A 13,519-nucleotide genomic window follows, 5' to 3' on the forward strand; every position below is an offset into this window, starting at 1 on the left:
AACCTAGACATCCTCTCTAGTTGATGTCCAGGTTGTAGATTGCACTTTACAAGGAGGAGTTTTCAACACCTGTGTGGTTGATATAATCTTCTGCTGATGTTTCACAAGATACTTCCCAAGGGTCAAAAGCATGCTTGAGACAGCTGAGCTTATAGCAACCAATTATTAACATCAGCACACGCCATTATGAGAAAGTATTGTAAATGCAATATTTACAGAATGCAAATTTATTTTGTATGTACAAGTACAGTATTACCAGATATATTACATGAAAATAATGAGAGGTCCCAAGAAAATAACAGAAACACACATTTTATATATATATATATATATATATATATATATATATATATATATAATATACACACACACACACGACATGTTGTATAGAACATGCAAACCCGTTCTAATGAAAACGTTATATTTGCTTACTTGCTAGGCAGGATCAAGAACAAAGAATTCTGAATTCTTATTCTTTCATACAGAGCCTTGCAGACAAAATGTGTCCAGAAGGGAATTTGGGATGTGGGATAATAAAACCAGTTTGACCAGTTTTTAGCAAGGTTTCCCAGCACTGGGATCATATTGCTAAAAGCCAGCAACCTGGGATTACAAGCAAGTCTTCCCAACCCCCTCACAGTGCAATCACTATCCTAGAGTCCCTCTGCAAGGCAGCTCCTTTTTTAGGTTTCTAGATCACAGCCCAGCTGACATGGATAATCCTACAAGCTTGGAAAAGAGGTCAGGGAAACATGGACACTACAGTATTATTCTTAACCCTTGTAATGGTGCTAGAAGGGAGTCATAGGTTATAAATGGTAACCCATCACAACATGTGGGTGCTATGTATGTATGTATGTATGTATGTATGTATGTATGTATGTATGTTTGTGTACATGTATATATATACATTTCCTCAGTCATTAACAATTGCATTTATAATTATTTATATGAATGTGTGTGTGTGTGTGTGTGTGTGTGTGTGTTTGTGTGTGTGTGTGTGTATGTGTGTGTGTGTGTGTGTGTGTGTATATATATATATATATATATATATATATATATGTGTGTGTGTGTGTGTAATGGAAGTATAGTGCCACTAGTGAGAGTGATAAAAACAATTAAAGGTCCAAGATTTAACAGCTATGAACACTCCCTTATAGTCTAAAACAAATAGGGGCGTCAGCCACCCCCTAAAAGTTCAGCATTGGTAAGATGCTGTTTGGATTTAAATTAGGATGTGAGGGGATAGGGGTTCCAGTGACCAATGGTGTTCCCTAATTATATGTATTTAAAAGAAAAACTAAGGTATAATAAATACGGAGAGAAAAAAGTATTTTTGTTAAAAATATTTTTTACAATAAATTTATTTTTAAGAAACATGTGGAGATAAGAAAATATTTTACATATAAATACTAGTGATGAGCGAGGTTCGGTTTTACTCGGTTTTACTCGGTTTTACTCGGTTCTCAAAACGGCATCTTATTGGCTATCCAAAACACGTGACATCCGTGAGCCAATAAGATGCCGTTTTGAGAACCGAGTAAAACCGAGTAAAACCGAATCCGCTCATCACTAATAAATACATACGTACGTAATAAAAGAAAAAAAAACAAATGTATGAAGAAAAGTATAAAAATGGTGTGTTAAAAATATGTATGTGGAGAAAAAGACTTTAGGAAGCTAGTTTCAAGATATAAGCTTATATTAGTAAGGAGGGTGGGTAACATTCTCTTCCTTCCTTCCGCCCTTTTCCCTTCCCCTTTCCCTTTTCCAATATGGATTCTACTGGTCATCGCATTTGAGATCTGATAGGCTCAACCATCAGTCAGTCAAATCAATTTGACAATTTCATTGGTCATCTCAGCATTTAAGTACTGGCCACAAGAGAGCAGCAGACAGAGGCTCTCGTGACCAAGCCCAATCAGGTGAAACGTACGTCGAGAGTACGTCAGTGACGTCATCGCGGCCACGCCCATTCCAGAAGCGGGCGGCCGCGTTGGTCACTGTAGCGGGACTGTGAACAGAGGAGACCTGGACAAACGCTCGCCGCATACCTTGCGGCCGTGGTAACTGACACTAGACCACCAGGGCTTTAAGTGTGCTGCGGGAACTAATCGAGCACAATGACATTTAATCCGGTGCCTAACACTGACTGTATACTTGAATACTCAACCATTTATTACTATATTTGATTTCAGTGCTGGGGTCATCTCTATCAGATCACCAGGATTTAAATCTGTGCTTACACATATTACCAATTGTATAAAAAAGGTTTCTCCGCATACACAGTGGTAGTGGCTTCAGATACTAGATCTTAGTATACCACTACACTCCCTCTGTGCTGTACTGCAGTAATTATACCTTACTTGCAGACACAAATCTGCACAATTTTGTCTCTAATACCCGCCTATGCCTTTAAGGTTTTTTGATTCAAGTATTTAACCGCGATCTTAACACACAAGTGTATGTATGGTAGCATTTTCTATTTTGATTTCAACACACAAGTGCATTTATGGTAGCATTCTCTATTTGTTGGCATTTATCATTGTTTATTTGAGATTTGATATTAATCTTTCCCACTCTGAAAGGTTGATAGTACCATTTATGAGCCAGCCGTGAGCTCTTACAAACATATGATCCCTCACCTGCTTTTTCTTTATTACTATTGTGCTAATTGTCAATTAACTACTTTTTGAGCTATTTCTTAGCTTGGTTCTATAAAGAGTTGATATAGATCAACCGCATTCCAACTATAGGATTATATATACTGTCCATGAGCCAGCCTTGAGCTCCTTTTTGTCAGCACATGATTACTTATTTGATTTTCTTCTCAGGGGGCCAGCAAGTGTTGTGCTGAGTATCATTATATCATTTATATGCCTTTTCCTGAGCTCAGATTGTAATTAATCAATCTCTTCATTCATCAATTATAATTTTTTTTTCTAATCCAAGAAACGAGATACTCACACACACCTCACATCATCTTCTTAGCATCTTTATGAAAGTCCACTATCTGCCATACTTCACCTACCACATCACATCTATATCAAACACAGACACTCAAAATCATCCTGACACACCTCTGTCTGGAAATACCATTTTGAGACCATCTGTGGCCTTGGTTGAGTGTGAAGTACAACAAGCAGTGCACCCTCCCTCAGCACTTATATCTTCCTTATATCGGCCCACGGCCATACTACCCTGAATACGCCCGATCTTGTCCAATCTCGGAAGCTAAGCAGGCATGGCCTGGTCAGTATCAGGAAGGAGAACCTCCTGAGAATACCAGGTGCAGTGGGCCCATTTTAAAGGACAAATCTCATCCCACGTTCTCTACTACTGTGTCTGACAAACACTCCCAGACCATCTATGTTTTTGATTTAAGTTCAGTACAGACAATAGGAGTGGATTCTCAGATTCTCTCTCTCATCTTTTTTCTCACATTTCCAACGACAGGCCCACGGCCATACTACCCTGAATGCGCCCGATCTTGTCCGATCTCGGAAGCTAAGCAGGTATGGCCTGGTCAGTATCAGGAAGGGAAACCCCCTGAGAATACCAGGTGCAGTGGGCCCCCCCCTTTCCCCCCCCCCCCCTTTTCTTCGCTCTCAAGAGAACCTTGCTTACCAACTCAATCTCGCTACCACATTACACTTTCATTGATAAACTTCATTCCAAGGCATATACAGTGACTCTTTTGGATACACTTTATTTCATCAGAACATTATGGTATCCATCAAACATACTCTTTTTGATATTTTCACCTTCTTTTAGTAACTTATACCTCATTTGCTAAAAAGGTTAAACAAGTTCCTTCTTTAAATATTAGACACGAGTCTTAAAATCCTTTCACATTTACTTCTTTTTACTCAAGAAACAATTAAAGGTTAAGTTTTATTCAATTTCTTTTCTTATTCCACTCACATCATACTAATCATTACAAACGAGTGCTCCCAAACAAGGGTTTTTTGTCTTTTCTCTCCTTTTTCATATGCTACAGCATTTGGCCAGTAACCGGCCGCTGCCCCTTTCACCCAGCCAAGACACCCCCGGCCACAGCGTTGGTAGATTAAACACTGCCCTTGCCTGCATAGTGTACCATTTACCTATGATGGCGGTGCAGTGGAAGGCTTCCCTGTGCCGCATACACGGTAACTCCTCCACGCTGTGTGACGATGCAGTGTGTGACGTCACAAAGGTGCCACCCCCGCCACCACCGCACCCAGAGTATCACGGCTTATCTATGAATTCAACAGTTGGCCCACCGCACCAGCAGTCATGGCTGCTCCGTGAAGGCGGCCCGGCGGCAGGGTGTCCAATTCTCCTGACTGAGGTGAGGTATCCATCCTCCTGGCTGCCTGACTACTGCTGCTGCTAGTAATACTGTAACTAATACAATATAGTGTATGCAGGGCAGGCTGCGGCACTTTACATATACACCCTCCAATAGTTAGAACATGTGTAGGTTAATAATAACTTAAGATTGTTTCTATTACCGTTTTCAGAATGCAATGCCGGGGTCCCACCCGGGAATTGGAAACGGGTCCTTCCCGGGTGGGACCTGGCATTGGACCCTACACACCGCAATCCAGAAATATGCCGGGTCCGGTTGCCATCCGGGGTTGGGGATGGAGCCGGCATCGAGGGCGGGAGCTGAGGCGGCGCTGGGAGATTACATCATCTCCACTCCGCCTCTCCCAGTGCCGTGAATGGGTACTAGGTCGCATTGACCCGAGTAACCTGTTCACACTGCGCCTGACCCGGTAATTACCCGGAAATGACCCTTCTTATAACCCGGGTTGAATTACCGGGTCAGGCGACCTGGCAATTAGTCCATGGCCCCCGCACAGCGACCAACGTCGACCTGGAAATATACCGGGTCGATACCGGGTTATTTGTACGGTGTGAAAGGGGTATCAGAGTACACTGACCCAATAAATACTAAGCATGTGCATACAATTTATAAAACAATTTCATAACATTAGTAAAACACAATTAAAACATTTCACACATTTTGTGAGTACAATTGTTCTTATAGATATTATATACACCGGTAAGTGTTCAAATACGACCAGAATCGTTATTGGCTGGTTGAATGTGAATATACAGCAACAATAAAGTTTTCGCCCTACCTCTAATCTGGGCCCATACTGGCAAAGGGCCCTTTTTTGAAGATGCAACAGATATACGCAAAAGCACAAAAGATAAAAATCTATCAAAACCATAACTTAAAATATTAAAGTATACTAACTAGTGCATTAAGGTACTCCCTTTTGATGTCTATCTATCTATCTATCTATCTATCTATCTATCTATCTATCTCTGTCCTGATGTCCCTCCCGTGGGTCGCAGAGCTCCGCAGGCGGCGGGGGGGGGTGGGGGGGGGGCAGATTGGGAGAGTCAGTGATCACCCCTGCTCTGCTCAGCAAAGCAGCCGGTGATCAATAAATAGATGCAGGGAGGGTTAGCCGGGGGGCTGACCAGCTGCTCAGGAGTGCTGGGCATGCCCCCAAAATGACAAAAAAGGAGGTTGCAGCACTAGGCCACGCCCCTCCACCCGAGGCTACGTTCCTGTACCGGCCACGGCCACGCCTCTGGCGCGGCAAGTCCCGCATCCCCTGCACCAAAAGTTGTGAGGTATGCCCTTGGGTTCATGTATGTGTGTATAAATCTGGCTCTGATACTATCCAGTGCCTCCCCAGCCATTTACCTCACTGCACGTCACTGGCATAGGAGTGAGTGCCTTATTACTCCTTAGTCCTAATTGGGATTGAAAAAGTGAAAAGGAATGAGCAGTTGCCAGTGTTGATGGTGCTCTGCTACCTGTCATTGGCAGATGCTTTTGTGGTGGATCCACACATGGTGGATGAAAGCAAAATGTAGTCAAAGAGGGTAGAAAAAATGAACAGTGTGCACCTCAAAGGAAGGGAAAAAAACAGAAGTGTTACAGGAAATTTCTGATACTGGCAGCTTAAAAATAGGCGGTCAATTCCTATATCATGACCCATAGAACAAATGCCTATAATAGCCAATGATGGCAGCTGGCAGTTGCATGTCATACAGTGGGAGACAGGTTTCAGTTAAAGTGAAGAGCTGAACAGAGGAGGGACAGAAGACATCATGTACAGCTACCCAGCCAGGGTGATGAACTGAGCCCTGTCTTTGATTCCCTGCTGTGTGGAGCTTCCTGTTGAACCCCTTCTGGAGAACATAATTTCTCCATTGACTTGTATGACTGACAGTGTCAACTGCCAATCACTGCTTCATTTTATAAACAGTGGGGACCAGCAGAATGCACAGCCGGATTGGACTTTTCATATGGGACCAAAGATAGGGCAACCAACTTGCGAAGGAACTTCGTTTCTCAAATATGGCTTCTAGGTTAATCACGACAATGTCTTTGGATCAGGGGTTCAGTCATTTATCAACAATGGGAATAGAATATTTCTATATTTTAATTTACTAGTCCTATAACTTATTTCAATATCCTGTTCTACCAAGACTTGATGGGGGGAATTCAAATATTTGAAAAGTCAGTTGGGTGTTTGTTTTTCCCTGTCTATTAGATAGGATAAAACAGACACCCAACTGACTTTTCAAACATTGAATTCCTCCCGTTGTGTCTTATTGGTATCCCTGGTTCCTATTAATTCCTAAGAATATTGGTTCCATCCAAAAATGACTGTATCCAATATTTGCAGGCCACAGGTGCTCTAACTCCTAGCAACACATATTCAGAACACTGTATATCTCTTGGGTGTTTCCTTTTTCTTTCTCAGGGACTTAGAGTGATGCAAATGTTACACCTATGAAATGCATTTGTTTGTAAGATAAACAAATGTTAATTGGAAAAAAAAACATGTAAGCTAGTACTTATTGCAATGTGCTATTATATGCATATCGACACATATGTACATGTGAGCATCAGTATCTCACATATAGGGGTGTATTCAATTATAGTCGGAAACTGCTGTCTTGTCGGAAAGACGGCAGTGTCCGACTATTTTAGGTCGGAAACTGTTCCGAACTATTCAATCCCCCTGCTTTTTTTCCTACAAGTCAGCAATTCCGACTTGTCGGAAAACACGTGGATCGGCGGAATAGCCAGGTGTTTTGTCAGAAACACGGACAAGTCCTCATTGAATACTGAGATGTCGGATCCTTTCCGTCAGAACGGATCCGACATCAATTGAATATACTCCATAGCAATACATGGAAAACAAACATCCCACCTGCATCCATGTTTTCAGATTTTTAATCATTAATTTTATTTTCAACAAACACATTCAGCATTAGGCATCAATAAAACTGCTAAAACCTCTCTAATACATTCCTGGGCTTGCTGGCAGAGTTATATCTATAATGGATGCAGGCAGGCCCGGCGACAGGAGGGGGACAAAGGGGACACTTGTGCAAGGCCCTGAGGTTCAGGGGGGCCCCAAGAATCAGGGACACAAAAAACAGGGCTGCAGTGCCAATATTGCTTTTTTTTTTAATAGAGTATTTTTTATTTCGAAGGAGAACAGTTTGTACACAGAAAATGCATAGCAGGAACATATCATGTACAGCATGACAGGGCAGCTCTGGAAAAACAACATTCACTTTCGTCATAACATCAAACCATGCCAATGTCACAGGAGCGTGTATGTACATACAGTTATTTATATCAAATAAACTTGCATAATCCGTACATTTATGTAAACAAAAACCTCATTAGACTTTTTTCCATTAGAACATTTACTAACAACCAACCGAAAAGAAAAACCCTCAAAGAAAAAAGGGAAGAAAAGACACAAAGGAAAAACTAACACTCTGAGTCTTACCCTGTCTAACAGAGCATAGATCTAACCTCCCACTCAAAACACATGAGAAGGAAGCATATAGCACAAAATTGCAAATTAGCGAATCAAGGGCCTGATAGTATCCCTACAGCCATTAAATCGCAGGGTCTGGGAGGGAGTATATGGATTCCATCCATGGAGACCAAATTCTTTCAAATTTAGCAGAGGCATTATGTTTCATATAAATGTATCGTTCCTTAAAAACAGTGTCGTTTACTAGTACTTTGAGAGCAGGCAACGAAGGGCCATTGGGGGCCATCCATAGCCTCGCGATGCACACCTTCGCCAAGGCACATATATTGCGAGCATATAGGTCTTCTGGACTGGATACGAAACCAGAGCATCCCATCCCCAGAATACAAAATTGTGGGGTAAGCATGGCGTCTGCCACTCCCGTGTTCCCCAGAACCGACCTGACCCCCGACCAGAAGGCCCGCAGAAGCGGACAGTCCCAAACGAGGTGCCAAAAAGTACCCACAGCCACCCCACATTTAGGGCAGTCACCCGATCGACCCCCCCCCCCCCCCCCCCCGAATCTAGCCAGCCTAACCGGGGTCATATACGTTCTATGCAAAAGGAAGTATTGTATTTGTTGATACCTAATGGATTTGGTAACCGTGCTCGGATTTTCCAAAGCAAGGGTCAAGTTCTCTTCAGTTATGGGGCCCAGATCCTCCTCCCATTTGCCACGGAGATGTGTCAAAGGGTCTATATGGAGTTTAGCGAGAAGATAACCATATGCAAGGGAAATCATCTTAACTCATCCCAACGTACTTACAAAGGTCTTAATGGGAAATGGAAGGATCCTAGGGGGAGAACTAGCGAATTGGGACTGTAGAGCATGTCTAAGTTGAAGGTATCTAAAAAAGTAGGAGTTAGGTAAGTCAAACTCATCCTTTAATTGTTGGAAGGATTTAAGTGTAGTATCCGTATAGAGGTGAGTTATGGAAACCACTGATTTAGGGGCCCAAACCTCCCTCCCCTCGAGCGCATGCAGTTCAGGGAGCCATTTAGAGTACCAGAGGGGGGTGTCTGGGTCCAATCCGCCAAATTTCAAAAGGTCCCTTAGGGCCTTGCCAAACCTTCACGGCCTGATATATAAGTGGGGGAAGAAACCGGGCCATGCTCCCACTCAACAACACCTGCAGGGGAGATAGGTCAGGGAAGTAACATTGAATAAACACCCAGTGTAGAGAAGTGACGCCAGTATCCTGCACTTATGCACTAATATGAGTCAGCTGAGCGGCATAATAGTACATTTGAAAATTAGGTAAAGCCAGACCACCTTCGCAGCGCAGCCTGGTGAGAGTATTCAGCTGTATTCTAGGACATTTGTTAGCCCATATTAAAGAAGACAACACACTATTCAATTTCCTAAAGAAGGATGGATGAATGTACATAGGGGATTGAAGAATAATATACAGAATCTTAGGTAATATTATCATTTTAACAAGGCTGACCCTGCCAGATACAGTCAATGGAAGCTTGCACCAAGTCCTAGATTTACGAGCAACATGTTGCATGATCGGATCGAGATTCAAAGGTGTAAAGTCAGAGGGGTCATTGGTTACCTGAATCCCGAGATATTTAAATTTTGCCGTCCAACTTAGCGGCAGGGAGTTTTTAGGAACAACGGGGGGGGCTATCACAGGCATAATGGAGGATTTAGACCAGTTGATATGAAGGCCTGAATACGCACCGAACTTCTCGATCAATTGCAACAAAGTAGGCATAGACCTGGTGTAATCTTGCAAAAACAACAGCATGTCGTCAGCGTAAAGAGCAATCTTATCCTCCCGAGGGCCGGTATGGATTCCCACGATACCCGGGTGCGACCTTATCAGACAGGCCAAGGGCTTGATGGCCAGGGCAAACAAAGTGGGGGATAGAGGGCAGCCCTGTCTGGTTCCGCGAGACAGGCGGAATGAGGGAGAGATATAGCCGTTTACTGAGATCCTGGCAGTCGGGTGCTGATAGAGTAGTTTAGTCCATTTTATAAAATTAGGCCCGAAGCCCATACAAGTCATGACTTCCCATAGATAAGGCCATTCAATACTGTCAAATGCCTTGGCGGCATCCAGCGAGACCACTACCGAGTCTGAGGGAAAATCATGTGGGACTTGTAAGATGGTATATAATCTATGCAAGTTAATAGAAGTGGACATCCCCGGCATAAAGCCGGTCTGGTCAGGGTGGATAATGGAGGTAATTACAGTGTTAAGCCGAACTGCTAAAATTTTTGCCAGGATCTTAGCATCGGTGGGAATCAAAGAGATCGGTCTATAGGATTCCGGGGACCTAGGGTCCTTTCCGGGCTTCGGGATCACTATAATAATCGCCTCCGACATAGAGGGGGGAAGTTCGTTATTAACAAATATATCAGAATACAGGGCGTGAAGCCTGGGACCAAAAAAAATCAACATGGGTCTTATATACTTCAGAGGGGATGCCGTCACACCCTGGTGCCTTGCCATTGGGAGACAGACCAATAGCTGCCGTCACCTCCTCCGGTGTCAAAGGTGCCTCCAACACTTCAGAGGCCTCAGAGGAGAGTGTGGGTAAGGGAATATTTCCCAAATAATTGGAGAGATCTAATGCCGAACATACTAACTGTGAACTATAGACCTCAGCATAGTAAGAATGAAATAACTGCAATTTCCGGCGTGGTGTCTACAAGGGAGCCATCACTACTGCACATCTTGGCAATCGTAGAGCCAGGGTGGTCGCAGTGTATCAGTCGAGCCAGCAGGCTACCAGGCCTGTCACCCTGCATATAAATATTAGTAGCCCGAAATAGAAGCGAGCGCAAGTTTTTATCAGACAAATGAGCCAACCATGCTACTGAGCCGCCAACCAGCGTGCTTTCAGTGCCGGGGTACCATCCACCAAGTAGCGGAACTCCAGATCTCTTTGCGTCACTCTCAAGGGCTTGCTCCCTCTCCCTGCAGGATAACTTATGAGCAGATATTCGTCTAATATACGTACCCCTTAAAAAGTCCTTAAATGAATCCCAGACCACTGTTCCCGGGACCGACCCTACATTAACATTAAAATAACCCTCCCACTGAGCCACCTAGTCAGAGCAGTCACCCATTTGTATCAGCCAGGAAGAATGCAGTTTCCAATAAGATTGTCCCCTCTGGCTCTCCATAGCAAGAGTCAACATCAGAGGGAAGTGGTCAGAGATACCCCGGCCTCGTACTGGACGTCAACTACCCTGGGGAGAAGAACGGGAGACAGTAGGATTAGGTCAATTCTGGAAAACGAGCCATGCGTGCCGGAGAAGCATGAAAGCTGACCAGTTGTAGGGTGCCGAGACCTCCACACATCCACCCACTGCAAATTATTTAAAAAATCAGCAAATTTAGTAGGACCAGTACCCACCCCAGCAGCCTGCGGAGAGCGCCACCTGTCTAATGCCAAATTCATAACATTATTAAAGTCACCCAAGCAGATCACCGGGGTACATGGAGAGGAGGCTATGAACGAAGAGGCCTGTTGTAACACATCATACGAAAAAGGGGGGGGGGGACATAAACCGCCAGAAGGTAGTAGGGCTGGGAACTCAGCTTACAGTCAAGAAACACAAAACGACCATACTGGTCAGTCTTGACCGTCACCAACTCAAAGTGTACCGACTTTCTTATCAGAACCGACACACCCCTGGAAGAGGAGGAATGAGAAGCATGATAGGCCAATCCCACCCAGGGTCTTCTAAGTGACAACAACCTATTCCCCTCCAAGTGAGTCTCGCAGAGACATGCAACATCCGGGCCATATTTCCGAAGTGTAGTCAAAACTAAGGAGCGTTTTATCTTATTATTCAAACCTCGAACATTCCATGTCAGAAACTTCAAATTAGCCATAATCCAGGTAGGGTTCTATGTAGCACAGTAGGTAAACGTCCCAGCAAATATTCCTGGAAGTCGTCAGTAAAGGCAAGAACAGTGCTTATTTTACTTAATCCCTGAATCGCAATCCACAGTATCCAATGCATCAAATATACATCCCACATCAAAAAAAATAAACACAAAAACAAATTCAAACACAAGAAAAATAACAAACTATAGAAAGAAAAAAACATGCAGAAGGAACAGAAACAAACTGTTTGCTGACATCCCCCCCCTCCCTCCCCGTACTCCACCCCTAACTTCGGCATACTTATATCCCAAACAACCAACCCTAACTCCCAAGGGCTAAATTCTCAACAAAACCCTTACCAAAATCAAGTGAGCAAGGGAAAGAAAAGTCCTGAGCCACCAAAGCCAAGGGGGGGGGGGGGGGGGGGCTCCCTGGACAATGGGTGGAGACCTCTGGTGAGCCCAATCGAAACATAAGCAATGCAGGACATCAGTCCGGGGCCAGCTGACGAGTACCCGGTCATAGGTGTGCGCAGGGGGGGTGCCTGTTGTGCACAGGCATCCCCTAATGTCTGGCACCCCGATCTCACATGCCTGATGCAGCGATCGCCGAGCAGGCTGATTACTGTCCCCTCTGCGCTGCACCCTGTCAGGAATGCATAACTGACTGGACACCTGGGTTAATCAAGGGTGCCACTGACACAGGCTTTCAAACTCCCGGCTCCACCTCCATGTACAAAAACAGTGTGATGTGACGTGATTACGTCATGCTGCTCGCATGCCCACCCGTCACACCCGCCACATACACACCAGTCTCCTTCTATGCTATGCCAACGCCAGCCACTGATGAGGAGCAGCATGCAGCCAGCGTTCCTCTTAGAAAGACAAATTCAATACTAGCAGACGACCGGCAGCAGCATTGACACATCACTCGTTTTTCCAGCAGCAGCAGTACTAGTCTGCGACTGTCAGTGTCAGTGAGTGACTGACTTGTAAGTAAGCTGCTGCAGCTTGCAGGGTAAAGAGAGGGGGAGCCAGACTCGGCTGAGGAGGAGCACTGTCATTGCAGTGAGTGCCATCAGGGGTGTTTGTTTGGTGCACACCACAACATCTGACAATGTATCTGCTTTATTAGGATTGGTACAAAGATGGATATTTTATATGTGTTGACCATCAATAGATGGTACTAAACATGCCCAAAAGGCGGTGCTAGATACACCCCCCCGACGGTGCACCCCCTAATAAAATGTGCTGCACACGCCAGTGCACCCAGTGCATATCTGTCCAGCCATTGGACTGCCTCTCTAGGGGAATTAAAGAACTTGGTTTCCCCGTCCGCCACCACCCGGAGTCGAGATGGGAACAGCATAGAGTAGGAGAGGTTCAGGTCTCTAGGGCACCTCTTAATAGGCATAAACTGGGCTCGATCTTTCTGGACGTCCGCGGCAAAATCAGGGAAAGCCGACACTGTAACCCCATTCCTGACAAGGGGGCCTTTCGTGCATCCCAGACGGAGGACCGAGTCACGGTCTTTTTATTTTAATGCAGAAATTTGGCAATGAAGGTGCGCGGAGGAGCGCCAGGAGGTATAGGACGGGATGGTATCCGGTGTGCACGCTCCACCGTAAACTGTGCCGTGAAGGATTCAGCGCCGTACATCTCCTTTAGCCACGATTCAAGGAAGTCCTCAGGCTAAGAGCCCTCCTCCTTCTCCGGCAGGCCCACAAATCGCACATTATTTCTACGTAGCCGACCCTCCATGTCTAATAGCTTGGATTGAAGGGAGGAAACTTGCTGGGTCACCGTGGATACGGATTG

General features: G+C 44.7%; 2 pseudogenes; both read left to right on the forward strand.

Moving 5' to 3' along the window:
* The first annotated feature begins 3,183 nt into the window (after positions 1-3,183).
* Positions 3,184-3,301, forward strand: LOC134937712 (5S ribosomal RNA; annotated as a pseudogene).
* A 155-nt stretch (positions 3,302-3,456) lies between these two features.
* Positions 3,457-3,574, forward strand: LOC134939186 (5S ribosomal RNA; annotated as a pseudogene).
* The last annotated feature ends 9,945 nt before the right edge of the window (positions 3,575-13,519 follow it).

This window comes from Pseudophryne corroboree, chromosome 6, assembly GCF_028390025.1.
Source record: "Pseudophryne corroboree isolate aPseCor3 chromosome 6, aPseCor3.hap2, whole genome shotgun sequence".
Taxonomy (NCBI): Eukaryota; Metazoa; Chordata; class Amphibia; order Anura; family Myobatrachidae; genus Pseudophryne; species Pseudophryne corroboree.